The sequence below is a fragment of the Amblyomma maculatum genome, chromosome 4 (assembly GCF_055883805.1).
Source record: "Amblyomma maculatum isolate TAMU_Amacu chromosome 4, ASM5588380v1, whole genome shotgun sequence".
NCBI classification, from domain to species: domain Eukaryota; kingdom Metazoa; phylum Arthropoda; class Arachnida; order Ixodida; family Ixodidae; genus Amblyomma; species Amblyomma maculatum.
This window is the reverse complement of record NC_139347.1, coordinates 47,247,085-47,259,615: the sequence shown is the minus strand read 5'-3', so window position 1 is coordinate 47,259,615 and position 12,531 is coordinate 47,247,085. Positions and strand designations below refer to the sequence as shown.

Genomic DNA, 12,531 nt, shown 5'->3' with positions numbered 1-12,531 from the left:
ATGCCTTTCTGAATGGTTTGTTTATTGAAGCTAAAAGCTTCATTAGGTTAGTAAACTCCGAGTCTCGCGTGTACTCCGTCGTTAGAAAAAGCTACAGGTGCGCATGCGCAAACCACGTGACGTCACAGGAGAGGTGCAGGTGGTCGGAGCGAAGACGAAGATGAAGACGAAGGAGAAGAAGAGCGCTAGGTCACCCGCAGCTAATGTTTTCGCTCTGCATTCGGTTCAGCAGAGTTTAACCCTTCTCAGTTTGAAGCGGAAGCTTCACTATGCCAGCCAGCTCGAGCCTCCAGCGTCAGTGTCGGGGGTGCCGGAAAAAGCGCCGACTTGGGCATCGGGGATGGTGGCTTTTGAGTAAGCCTGCCACGGGGTTTGAATTCACTTTACACTTGTGCCGCTGGCAGGAGCTGCCAACTCGGGTCGCTCCTTTCATACGGGTGGGTGATATCAGAATCAGCCTGCAGAAAGCTTTGCATTCACATTACCCCTACAACACGCAGGCACGTCCATACGGCTTAGCTAAAGCGGGACTTTATATGTGGGCTGGTAGCTTACGCTCTCGCCTCATGCCCTTAAAGGCTGAGGTTAAGTGTCCTCAATAACGTAACGCCCTCTACTGATAGGGTGGAATAGAGGAATAATGTAGCAGGCAAAAGACGTTTTCGCTTCCATCAGGATTTAACCAGAGCTAAACCACAGCTAATTATTTTCTTCTAAAGCATCCCCACTGAGCAACGCGGCACGTGTTTAATAGTCACCATATGTCATATGCTCTTCATCTAATGCGGTGATCTATCCCTGGCACCCCCTCGTGGAATCTTGAAGCTTACTGCAGGGCGAGCTATCGCAACCCAGTCATCATCGATGTGCAATCATTTATTTCTATCAAGTGTTCCATGTTCGCAAGCTCACTATGGTCATCCGAGATAGTTTTCGCTCTATTCTCCGGGATCTACCTGCGACTCTCACTACTGTTTGTTAGTCGCATACAATGCGCGTTAAACGAGGCTACGACCACAACCTGGAAAGACATCGTTCGACCGTTTCCAGATGGTCTGCTTAACCTCTGGGCTGCTCGCCGACAACCCGAGCTGGCAGCTTTAAGGGGCGCTACATCAGTTCAGATACGTACAAGGCTGAACCATATAACTGCTAAGGCTCCCAGATATGAACGCTATCTATCTCGACGAGAGTGACATGCGTGGTGTGAGCAATTTTCAACCATGTCATCGAATGCATCTTTCTAGTGAACTTTACGTGCAACAGAGCAAGGTCGTCGTCGCCTTGGCTCATCATCGCCGCTTGTTTCGCAGCTAACTTATCTGCGGACGATTTCGACAGAAAATTGGTACGGAAGTTTATTTTAAAGTATGACGTCTTGCCTCCACCTGTTGCCACTTCTAACTTTAAAGGAATTTCAGTGCATGTAAATAACCTGCCATCACTAACTGATGTCGACAGTATTGCAGGTCCTTTCTTAATGTATGAGTTGTTTTCGTCAATAGGCGATGCTAAACGGAAAATATCGCCCGGCCTAGACCCCATTGCATGTGAAATGTGCAAGAAACTGAGTAGCGCGAAACATGTCATGCGCCTTTTGTACAAAACCATCAGCAAGCCTTAAAATGGAGCGCCATTTCATGCTGTGAAGTCACAGCCTATTTGTTACCTGTTTTACCACAAATGTTTTGTCGCTGCCATGGCGGAGGCTGTAAAGTCATGGCAATGTTGCGCCCAGGTTAAAGTTCCATCTGTTAATAGCATTTTGGGCTATTGTAGCTTTGTCTGCCTATCGCACAGGACCTTCGAAGTAGCTTAAGGTGTAGTGCCACATTTCCGCTCTAGGGAGCAAAAGTTTCCCAAAAAACTGGCGGGTAAGATGAAGTAACGAAGGGTACTTTTATGAACACCGTATTTACTACACTGAAACTATATTATTTGTACTCTGCTTTGTACAAAGTACTAAGAAAGCAGCATCCAATCAACGCTAGGCACAATAGGACACATCAAGTAACCAAAGCTCTAGACAAGAAGAGGCCACTGTTCATTCGCTTGCTAGATGGCCACCTAATCGACGTGTTGTAGTACAAATGACTGAATAATTTGTGTTTAGGGATGTGTCCTGAAGTTTATATGATAATAATAATTTTAAAGGTGAACAAACTAAACAAGAAGATGTAAACTGAATCACTGAATGTAAAGTCTTAAGGGCAAAGTTTCCTCTCGTTTACCACTGCACCACACGATATCACAGTACAGCATAATTCAAAGTGTCAAGCGTGGTGCCTCATTGATAAAACTACGCGACTTGTGGTCCCTTAGACGTCGGCTTGGTCCAATCTAGAGCAGTCAAATGCGAGGCACCTGTGCACTGTGCGATGGTGTTCCAGTTTAAGGCATATCTGCCTCTATTCCGACTAATGCGTAAAATGTACAAATTTGTATAAATCTTTGTAGAAACGATCCGTGCTTAAAATGTTCCGACAACAAATTTTATTTGCGAACGAAATCTGATTCTTCTAAAACCAGTCCGCTGCTTGTAGCATATTACTCAGCAGCGACACGGATATAAGTATCATCCACGGAATCATCAGAAGAGACTACAGTGTTGTATTGGTCTGTATCGTTGTTCTAGGGGACCTCAAATTCACAACGATACTCCGATATCCACCTCCGCAAACCTCGTATACTATTGCCATTGCTCTATCTCTGTCGACATTACGTCGCCTGGTACGCAAATTCTTGGGGTGGGCCGGCATTTTCTATTGGCCTCGTATTTTTTTCAATGTGACTATACTTTCAAGGTATATTTATAAACCGTACAACCAAAATTACCCTGCTTCGTGCAATCGAAGAAACAGAACAAGTCCTGTTTATGCATCATATATTTCTGCAGTGTGAACTATTGCATACACAGCGGCAAGGCTGGCATCAAAGTCCAAATGATTTCGCGAGAGCACCAGGGTCTAGTGGCACTAAAAGACATGAAAATGGAGTCTGTTTCGACCAAACATAGACGAAAATGTTTTTTAAGCAGGCAAAGTAGGCAAAAGCGACAGGCCTTCTCATTTTTTCCAGAGTTGTGATTATGATTGATGAAAGAGAAAATGTATTTTTCAGCGATTTTACAAATTTACGTCCTTTCTAACCTTTGGAAAAAATGTGTGTTCTATACCTCTGCCCCTTCCCCTCACCTCCCCAGTGCTTTACGAATTCGAAACTATTCAGGTTGGCACGCATAGTTAAAGAACACTCGGGATATAAATTATTATGAAGACCTTAACATCCCTCATAGCCCATGCCGCTTTGAGACGTTTACCTAATACACCACACAAAGCCAAGCCATACACCTTACCATACCGTACCATACCATACCATATCATACCATACCATAGCATACCGTACCATACCGTACCATATCACATTATACCATACATATCATGCCATACAATGCCATACCATATGAAAGAGCACTGAACAAAGGTAGAAGGAGCCTCAGTTCGGAAGCCGAGCTCAGGCTCCCTCTCCACCCTTGTTCAGTGCTCTTTCATATGGTGTAGCCATCTCTCTCTCGTTCAACCCCATACCATATCATGCCATTTGGCAACTGCAGGTTCCAAAGTCATGACTGATGTTGCCCTGAGTCATGTGAAGCAAGGTCGCAAAGTGAAATACAGTCTTCAATTGAACAGCATATGCGAGCTCATCGAAAGACCCTATGTGCCACAGTTTGCGTCTCATACATCATTGAAGCTGAATTATGCATTGTGTACATGATACCACAAATAGCACGTGTATTTTGAATGCCCATACTTACTGGCAGCTCATATCGGCTCTAAAATATGCATGCATCTTTGGGTCAGAGTTGATATTACAGCTTGTGTGTGTGTGCGTTTTTTTTAACAGTTGTGAAAGCAATTTTAAAGAAGATTAATTTTTTGTTTGTTTCTTTTTTCGGAGTATGTCTTTAGAAAATGCGTGTTTCTGCGAGCCTGAGCAGCTTTATCAACATCTTCTCTGGGCCGTTGTGTATTCCAAAATGATTTAAAGCACACTTTATTACGAGAATAAAATATTTACGACGGTGAACATCATTCCCATTTATTTATTTTTACAAAATCACTTCGATAAGTATTATATCTGGGATTTTAGTCTTGCATAAAATACGTTCCGTTACTCGAAGCCCAAAGGAAGAGGATATACGCTTCTTATGCAAAACATGACGTGGGGGAAAATGTGCCTCCGTCTTCGACATGTGCATCCTGTCCAGCAGGGCCTTCCGTAGTCTTGAGGACGACACTTGAAGAGCGAAGAGCACCGATAAATTGTTATTTCCAAAGTTACTGTACAATAATGGTCGAAACTATTTATTGATATTACGAGCATCTAAATTCATTTGATAGCAAGCAGCCACGAAAAAGCAATCTAATAGAATAAAATAGCTACGGCTCCTCTCGTACTGTGGCGCAGTTTTTGTAACATGCATAAATTACTTAACCGGGGTGGTTGCTCGTATGGTTTGCGTGCTGTATTCCTCGTGCTTACGGTAGGGTAAAAGTAATGTTAACCTGCGGCCTACTTTCCTGAAAAAGAACACTATTGAACCACTTTGTGGTCACTTGAGAACTAGTATGCTTATTAGCGTCCAAACTCGGCATTTGTTTCGAAGTATAGGCGATGTCATCATTCAGGCTCTTTTCTGCACAAGTTTCTTAAAAGGGTGCGTTGTTGCGCCAGCCGGTCAGACATATCTTCCAAAGTATGCTGCGCCTACAAAAACAGACATGAAGGTACACACAACACACTGCGCTTTTTGTGTGTACCTTCAGGTCCTTGTTTTTGTGTGTCCAGTCTACTTTAAAGATAAGGTATAGTTCCTGGCATGTAAAAGTGGGCTTAGCGTTGACGAGACTGCTCTAACCAAATCAGTTGTTTTATTTTAAAACGTGCTCATTAGGGAATTTTTTGCTTTCAGATGCGCATGATGCAATGTTAGAGCAGTGGGAGGACTATAAATGGTCCCCGTCTCCCTCCCCATCGAAATAAAAATTCTCATAAATATAAATTCTAAAAAAAAAATTGGCTTCATCGATAGGAAGACAGCACAAGCAATTGGGGACTTTGGTATTAGCGCCTGTTTTTTATCATTCTTATTTGTGTTCACGTTGAGCCTAAAGGTCGGGATATTAATAAGCTCATCTGCTTTTTGAATACAGATATTTTGCTTGTTTATGTACCTTTTTCTTGAAACCTGAACTGTGTAGAAGAACAAAATATTCCACAAATCTCAATGCATTTTGTATAAGCACGACTAGAATAAAAAGCCTAACTCCATTTGTACTTTTACGAATGAAAAACAATCTTCCTTGATGGCAAATTTATTCCATTGAATATATAAAAATCAATTATATGTTTTGCTCACAGCGAATAATCACAGTTCTGACTCTGTAATAGAACCGTATCTACTGTCATATAAAATTTTCCGGCTCTCCGCTGAGAAGACATTGAGAAATAGATAAAATTTCGCTGCAGACACTCAAGACTGATAAGGCGTCAAATGCGAAAGCATTAATCCAATTGCAAAGGCCACATGACCCTCTTCACATTGCACTGGATGGATGGATGGATGGATGGATGGATGGATGGATGGATGGATGGATGGATGGATGGATGGATGGATGGATGGATGGATGGATGGATGGATGGATGGATGGATGGATGGATGGATGGATGGATGGATGGATGGATGGATGGATGGATGGATGGATGGATGGATGGATGGATGGATGGATGGATGGATGGATGGATGGATGGATGGATGGATGGATGGATGGATGGATGGATGGATGGATGGATGGATGGATGGATGGATGGATGGATGGATGGATGGATGGATGGAATATTGGAGCGTCCCCTTTGAAACGGGGTGGTAGCAGTAGCTATCATGGTCATTTTTCTCCATATATCTTAATTATTGATTTAGAATTGTTAACTAAACTATCATTCTATTTATTAAATTTTGCTCCTACATTAATAACATTATGTCACTTCTCTGCTTTAAAGCCACCAATCTTCCAGCCGTTTTTTGCTAGTTTCCACCGCCGGTTTATTCATCCGGCCTCTGTTATCTCTAAACCCCAGAGCTTCAGGAACAGTGATTGCGCCTGCATCAACTTCCGGATGGATACCATTGCATTCGAGTATAATATGGTCAATTGTTTCACTGGAGTTTCCACATACAGCACATGCGTTATCTCCATTGTTAAACTTCTTTTTGTAGCTGCGTGTTCTAAGGCACCCTGATCTAGCTTCAAAAAGTAGGGCACTGCCTCTTGAGTTATCAAAGAAATCTTCCTTCCTGATCTGCATTTTCCACTTTCGGTATAATTCCACACTCTGTTTTTTTTTTCATCGAATTTATCCAATTTTTACCTTCTGTGTTTTTCACCTGTTGCTTAATGCTCTTTATTTCTCCGTCCTTGTTACTAGCATACTTACTAGTTATTTTCCTAGTTCTTTTCCTCCATTGTGAGTCAACGCTTTTTAAGTACAGGTATTTAAATACCTTAGCTGCCCATCTGTTACTGTCCAATTTCCTCAGGCGTTCCTCATATAATATTTTACTCTGAGCTTCCCGTACTTCGAAAGATGCCCAGCCCATATCTCCCTGTACCGCCTCATTTGTAGTTTTGCCGTGGGCACCTAGTGCTAATCGTCCAACGGATCTCTGATTTGTTTCTAATGTCGACTGTACCTCTGATTTTAGGCACAAAACCGCATTTCCGGAAGTAAGTCCGGGCACCATAATTCCTTTCCAAATACCCCTCAATACCTCATAACTATTGTATCCCCACAATGCCTTATGCTTCATTATCCCGGCATTCCTTCGCCCTTTGGCCTTAAGTGATTGTTCATGCTTTCCAATGTATGTCAATCCTTCGTTTACCCATACCCCCAAATATTTATATTCTGCTACTCTAGGTATTTCAAGGCCTTTAATTTTAAGACCCTGATCAGGTGAGCCGTTGAAAATCATCAGACCCGACTTAACTGCGCTGAAACTGAGCCTAGAGCGTCCCCTTCGTCTCCGCAATACTTAACTAGAGTTTGCAATTCTTCCAGGCTCTCAGCTAGTAGCACAATATCGTCTGCATACATCAAACCGGGGAGGCGCTGCTCTATCGCCTTTCCACCTAATCTGTATGACAGGTTAAAACCTAGGTTACTGTCTTGTATCCTCCGTTCCAGGATTATCATATAAAGCATGAACAGCACCGGTGATAGAGGACAGCCTTGTCTTAATCCTTTGCATACTTTGACATCCTCCGTACTTCTTATCCCTTCCCACGTAATTTCTACTTTGTTATCCCGGTATATTTCCTGTAGGAACTCTATTATCTCATAACCGCTACCTTCTTCTTTTAATATGTTCCACAAGAGTTCCCTGCTTACGTTGTCGTACGCCCCGTTTATGTCCAGGAAGGCCAAATACAAAGGTCTATTTTCCCCTCTAGATATTTCGATGCATTGGGTAAGCACTAACAGGCAATCATCTAAGCGCCTACCATTTCTAAAGCCGTTCTGAAGTTCTCCGAGTATCTTGTTACTTTCAACCCATGCTTGCACCTTTAATTTCACCGCCTGCATGGCTAACCTGTACATTACAGATGTTATGGTAATCGGCCTGTAGGATTTTATGTGCATCCTTTCTCCTTTCCCTTTATAAATCAAATTCATTTTACTCTGCCGCCAGCTGTCCGGAATTTGCTTATTCGCTATGACTGTTTCCAAAGCTTTTAACAACGTTTCCTTACTTTTTGGACCGAGTTCATTAATCAGCTTGATCGGAATTCCATCTATTCCTGTAGATGTGTTTTTAGGAATATTTTTTTCTGCCTTTTTCCAGTTTAGATTGGTCAGTTCTAAGGTGCTTTGTATTCTGCTACCTTGTGTTGCTTCCTGATTTGCGGAGATTACCCTATCGTCGTTCTTAAATGACTCGGCTATAACTGATGTAATGTAGTTCACTGCGTTGTCTCCCTTTAAACAATTTCCCTCGTTATCTTGAATCCGATCTTGCTTTCTTTGATTCTTCTTCCCTAGCCAACTTATATGGTTCCAGAATTTTCTTGCTCCGCTTCTAGAGGCATCGTGTATATCAGCCATCCAGCGATCGGTGGACTGCCTTATTTTACTTTGGACGCGGGCCTGCACTTGAAGTTTCTTTTGTCGATATGATTCCCATTTTTGGTCGATTTCCTCCTGAGAAGCCTGTGCTTTCTTTGCCATTCGGTGTTCCCTTGAAGCAGCCCGTCGTTGTTCAATAGCTTCCCTGATTTCCTTATTCCACCAGCTCCGTGGCTTCCTCTTTTCATTCCAGCGGTTTGCTACTTTAACCTCCTGAATTTTACTCCTTATGAGTAGTTCTACCTGTTCATAATCCCAGTCTTCCATGGGGCTTTTCTCTATTGCTTCCTCTATGTCTGCTGCTATCTGCGCTATTTGATCGTCGTTTAATTTTGCGTTTACGTTTTGTCTAAGTTCCATTTCTCTTTTCATCAAGGGCCCCATCTGCAGACTAATACGTTTATGATCACTTCTCAGACTACACTCCCCTTCTTCGTCTAGTTCCATTTTTGTGGCCTTGCTATAAATTTCCTGCGACATTAGACAATAGTCAATGGTCGTCTGCCTGTTGCGGAATTCCCACGTGATTTGGCCTTCACATTTTGTTTCTCTATTTACTATAACTAGATCGTGTCGCTCGCAGAAATCTAGCATTAGCTTCCCGTTACAATCCGTGTATCCATCCAGATCGTCAATGTGGCCGTTCATGTCCCCCAGCAGAATAATATTGGCCCCGTTTCCAAACTGGCTTATATCGTCACTGAGACATTCAACAAGATCCCTGTTTTCTTGCCTGCATTGATGTCCTGTTCCTAAATAAACTACCCCTAGCCATGTCCTTATGCCGGCAATGGTTCCTGAAACCCAGATATGTTCTTTACAAGATGATTTAATTCTTTGCCAATTTGTTCCCTGGTGTATCAACATACCTACGCCTCCGCCCTTTCTTTCCGTTCTCGTTCTGTTGCGCCCTTCCCAGACGTAGCCTTCTATAAACGGTGGATCTTCTAGATCCCTGAGATGAGTCTCGCAAAGAGCGTACACACCTATTTTGTCATCCTTCAACTGCTGTTCTATCTCTAGCCATTTCGCTCTTTTTCTACCTCCTTGCATGTTTATGTAGCTGATCCTAGTGTTAAATTTCTTTTTTGTACTTTTCTTTCTCGACCTACTCTTTGCCATTTTTGGGGGCTCAGCCTCCATTATTACACTTTCTTCTGCTTCACTTCTAACTACCTCTGTGCACGGAGTCCTCGCGGACCCCCTAAAAAAGCTACAGCCCTGCCTGCCAAGCGCCAGCCGATCTCTGCTCCGACCCTTCTGTTAAAATGAATGCCATCTCGCTGAAAAGCCCTACCAAAACCTGCTTTATGTACCTCCCTGTTTACCTCAACCACTTCGAAACGCTTCTCCAGGCTTAACTTTCTTATGTCCTGATTAACTGTCACTACGTCCTTTTCCATCTTTCCGTTCAATCCTAGCACCTCTGGTACTGTGCATACAACTATCTGCGTCTGCTGTGCTATGTCCCTGATCTCGTCAACACCCTTAGCTAAACTTTCCACCACTCCTGCAGCGTCACCATTTAGGACATCGTTTAGACCCGCGGCTACTATTACCATACTGCGCTCTGCGGAATCCTTCAACAGCCTATTTTTACTCTCTTTTAGTACAGCCCTCATTGTTCTCCCTGGGAAGGCTCCAACCAACACTCTTTTATCACCCCTTACACGTTCCAAGATATCTCGCTTGCACCTGTTCATGTTAGAATCTCCGGCGATAAGCACCTGGGCCTTCTCTCTCCCTCTCCCAACTGTTGGCTCCTGCTTTCGGTTATCTGTGTCCTTATCTCTGGGATTTTCATTCTTCCTTACTTCTTCCTTTTTTTTCCGGCGTCTTAGCTGCTTCTAAATAACTCTGACGGTTCGGATCCGCCTGACCTACTTTGCTTATGCCTTCCATGCCAGTGCTGGCCCCAGCCACATGGCCCGCATTGGAATGTTCGTCCTTGTTGGTTCCAAGGACAAAGTCGGCCCCTTTCTTTTCAATCTGAGTAAGCTGTCCAAGCAGTTTCTGATTTTCCGTCCTTAGCAAACATACTTCATTTTCTAAATCCTCCACACGTGACACTAAACTGCCCCTTTCTTGATCAAATCTATCTAGACGTGCATTCAGTACGCAACATCGACACAAAAAGTCGCTGCCTTCCGCTTCACCTACAGAATCAAAACGCGTTTCTTTGAGATTAACCTGCGCCTCACACTGAGTACACTTTACCTTCTTTTGATTGCACATCTTAAGCGCTCATCGACTGAACTATAACTGTTACGAATTCTTAGAATATACAAATTGCCAAAAGAAGACACAAGAAACGACTAGCAAACACGCGTTAAAAACCAAATCTGCGAATGTCAATAGCCTAGAAAGAAAAATATCTATCTAAACAAGATAGCTAAACAATGAACGCCAAGAAAACCTAGCTGCCGGCACGAAAAACCAGGCCGCTAGGACCAAGAGCTAAAATCTATTCTTTAGGCTGCACCTAACCTAACTAGCTGAAAAAGAAATAAGGTAATAAAAGAAAGAACTCATCTATTTGACGCTTCGGAAGCTCCCGCTGTCGCCAGTCCGTCCGTTTCCGGTAGCCACGTGCAATCCGAGGAGCGATGGAACACGCGTCCGCACCACACGGCTGTCAACTGTCAACTCTACAGAGCCTGCACCGCCAACACTCCCGTGTTTATGCTTATGCAAGCAATACACGATGGTATCTCTAAAAATGCACGCGTTTCGTAAACGCCACACGTGTAGGCCCGGCGTGCAGCTACTCGTAAAAAGCGCCACGGCTTGGCATTCAACTCTTCCCAGCTACGCGCCGTTCTCTTGTCGGACATCCTAGCCTCTACACGCCCTCGCAAGCCTGCTTCAATGGGCCAAAGATCTCCCTTTCCTCATGCGCCCGCACTCTTCGGACTGCTCGGCACCGTGAAAGTGGCCGCATGTCAACGGCTCTTCCCATCAATGAGGCTTGTAAACATTTCGCTTTACAAGTGCACAAATAAAAACAAAATTAATGACGCTATGCGAGATTCTTACCATACACACAGCCTACCTGCAGGCCGTATTTACTAAGATTGTTAGAAAACATCACCGCCAAGCCTTTTATTGCTAACCTCCAGCCTATCTTCGCTCACCGTTTCCAAATACCCCTACCCACTGTTTTTTCCTGTTTCATGAAATATCCCAGCAAGTGCTCTGTTGCTGTTCGGAAGACTTTGTATACATTTAGAAGTATTTCCGCGAGTTAATGTATTAAACTTACCCGCGCAGGACACTCCAGAGGTCCAGGGGGTCCGAGCCCTGGAGGATAACCTCCTCTAAATGAAACAAGATAAAAATATTGGGTACGAGGGGTGCCACAATTTAAAAGCAGTTCTGTCTATTTGTAAATAAAACCTGGATGGTCTCATGGGGTAAAAGCTGCTCTAGCAGCTTGACTGAGACCCGTGGAGACCACTTCATGACATTAGCTGTTTACAATGAAATACATAAGTGACAGAGATAAGCATCTCAATGAAACTACATTTCTAAACAATAACGTCTCGTAGAAGTGTCTCGCACAGGTGAAAAAATACCAACACTAAGCGACAACATAATCTATATGCAGTGTTACATTTGGGTTGCGGCTCCATCGGTAGCGTTGATCTGGCGACTCCGTGGCTCGGCAGACGGCATAAACGGTCCCAGCAAACTAACAGAACAACGTTCAATACAACATCACGTAGGGCAGAGAAGCTGGCCCGGAGAGAAAACTGAAACACGTCGCCGCTGCGACGTCTCTGAAGTCACTGTATAGTAGTCTCCCTCGCAGCGGAATCAGCCGCTGCTTTTTATACGCTGGTCAATTTAGAGAGAAAGGGAGAAGAACTCATGTCCTAGCAAGCTGTGATGAGTCAGTCTCGGTGTCGCGACAGAAATCTCCTCCATCGCCTGCAGACGGGCAAGGGCGACGCCCTCTCCCTTGAGCGCTGGGAGAGAGCGTCGTATTTTTTAATAGTTTTTGATGGTTGCCATTTAATGCAAGAGCACGTTTTTATGGTCTGTTGTGGTCAAGCAATTTTATTTGTATTAGTCTTAACTTCAGCTGCGTTCTCCGCTGATACCAGATTCGCTGCAATCGTTTAGACTGGGCGGCATCTACGGCGCGGATGCGCAACTCGCAACATTCCACAGCCTTGGCCGGGCTTGGCCGGCGTTTGCACACACACGCACACAAACACATTCCGGTACGTGTGTTTCTGACGTACCGGAGCACTCCCGCGGGAGGAAGCGTTGGGCGGCTGATTGCACGGCGCTGAAATGTCCGAAACGCTCGCAGCTTTGACCGACGCTACGCTGCGGCCG

General features: G+C 44.0%; 1 protein-coding gene across 3 annotated transcripts in view; it reads right to left on the bottom strand.

The window, feature by feature from the left end:
* LOC146190932 (uncharacterized) overlaps nucleotides 1-12,531 on the bottom strand; it is an 86,820-nt gene that overhangs the window by 21,915 nt on the left and 52,374 nt on the right. Inside the window, exon 4 of one of the 3 annotated variants that reach the window (XM_084601333.1) lies at nucleotides 11,467-11,504. The exons of the other annotated variants lie outside the window; for them this stretch is intronic. The gene's annotated coding sequence lies outside the window, so the exon portion shown is untranslated. Of the gene's footprint in view, nucleotides 1-11,466; nucleotides 11,505-12,531 lie in introns of those variants that run through there. 3 annotated transcript variants of the gene reach the window in all.